The sequence below is a fragment of the Octodon degus genome, unplaced genomic scaffold (assembly GCF_000260255.1).
Source record: "Octodon degus isolate 3935 unplaced genomic scaffold, OctDeg1.0 scaffold00349, whole genome shotgun sequence".
NCBI lineage: Eukaryota > Metazoa > Chordata > Mammalia > Rodentia > Octodontidae > Octodon > Octodon degus.
Genome location: NW_004524925.1, coordinates 662,406 through 664,684, shown reverse-complemented (window position 1 = coordinate 664,684; position 2,279 = coordinate 662,406).

Here is a 2,279-nt window from a genome sequence, read left to right as displayed (position 1 = left end):
TGTTTTTTTTGTGCCTTGTGTATAGTTTTATGCAAAATAGAGTCATGTTGTACTATTCTTTGGCTTTTTTTCATTATATTGATTTTGAGATTCAACTGTTGTATTGTATGTACCTGTTCTTTGTTTTTTTTACTGCTGAGTAATACAGCATTTCACTGAATTAATACACTACTGTTTACGTATACATCCTTCTGTCGATGAACACTTGAGCTAGTTCCATTTGGCTATTCGCAGAAGAACACTGCTGTGGCATTCCCATACAAGACTTTCTGTGGGGTTTCCCCATATAGTTAATAGAACTGTTGAATTGCAAGGTAGGTGTTACTTACCTATATAAAGCACCCCGTCTGTTTCCAACCAGTGTCTGAACCGTAGTTCCACTGTTGCTGAGAAACAGGTAAGAGTTGTGGTCCTACAGATGCTTTTATATTTGATTTCTCAAATTTTTTTTTTTTTTGGTGTCATTCTGGGGCCTAAAGTAATATTTTTAATTGCCTTTCCATTGGGGTTAACGATAATGAGATCTTTACCTGTCACTCCTGTTTCTATATCTCCTTTTGTGAAGTGATTATTCAAATTATTTTTGCTCTTTTCAGTATGGTTATTGTCATTTTCTATTATTATGGAAGTAAGTCCTTGAAAATTTACATATATCCTTAGGGCCAGCTAAATAGCTCAGTGGATTAAAGTGCCTGCTTAGGCAGACGCAGGGGCCGAGAGTTCGAACCCCTGGCCTACTGTGCCGGCCCCTCCCCCAGGGTGCACTGAGACGGCAATTGAGACTGGGCATGGTAGCAAGTACCTGTAATCCCAGTGCTTGGGAGGCTGTAAACAGGAGAATCACTACAAGTCCAACCTATGCAGTGAGACCCTGTATACTCTGTTACACCCTATCCTAAAGCAAACAAACAAAAACAAAAAAATTTGCATATATCCAAAATAAATCCAAGTTTGTGGTTTCCACACTACCTTTCTTAAAGGTAAATTTCAATGAAGAAAACATTTTATTTTATTCTTTATGTCTTTTTTTTTTTTTTTTAATTTGGTACAGGATCTCACTACACAGCTTGGACTTGTAGTGATCCTCCTGTCTCAGCCTGCTGAGTGCTGTGATTACAGACATGCACCACCACAACGGGACTTGGGGCAGTATGGTGCACCTGGGGTTCTGGGCCAGCATGACATGCAATACTGGGGATTAAACTCAGGTCCTTGTGCTTGCAAGGCAGGCATTTGGATGACTGAGCTATCTCCCCAGCTCCCATTTTACTTTTAAATACTCCAATCTATTAATCTTATTTGTTTTAGGATCAGAGTTTCTAAGATGTATGTAGAAAGGTTTGTCAAGCAAAAGTTTTGAAAATATACTATTATATATTCTAGGAGTTGATTATTGAGTTTTAAGTTTACAACTATGGTATATCTTGATTTAATATTGTGTGCAGTTTTAAAAGGGAAGTGAGTTACTTTGTTATATGGATAGCCATTTGTTTCAGTACCCTCCATTAAAATGTCATTCTTTAACAATGAATTGCTTTATGCCAATACAAAATTATAGGGCATATACTTATACAACTCTATCTGGATTTCTTACTCTATTTCTTAAAAATTTGATTATTTTTGCTTTAATAATTGTTGAAATGTATTTTTAAAAACTTTAAAAACAGTTAGTTTAGATCCTTCAGCTTTATTCCTATTTTACAAGTTGTTTTGACTAAAACAGGTCCTTGGTATTCTATGTAAATTTTGAAATTATTGTAGACATTTTTCTTTTTCTTTCTTTTTTTTCTTCTTTCTTTCTTTCTTTCTTTCTTTCTTTCTTTCTTTCTTTCTTTCTTCTCATATTTTAGGACAAGGTCTATAGGGTCTCACTATGTAGATTGGACTAGTAATATTTTCAGCCTCTCAAGTGCTGGGATTGCAGGCTGCGCCACCACACCCAGTCTTAATCGCCGTCTCAGCGCACCCTTCAGTGCACCCCTCGGACTGGGCGCTCGCAGAATGCTGGGGATTGAACCTGAGCCCTGTGCTCTGCCTAAGCAGGTGCTTTAGTCTGCTGAGATATCAGGCAGGCCTTACCCTAGACATTTCTCAAAAGAAGACAATTGAAGTTTTTAATAGAACTATGTTAAATCCATACATCATTTGGAGAGAATAGAAATTTTAACGTTCAGTGTTGCGATATGTAAATATAGTATCTTTCTTTTAAAAATATAGATTCTCTTTTATCAATTTATATAGAATATTTATGAAGAGAACTTTAAGACAATTTTGTTTCC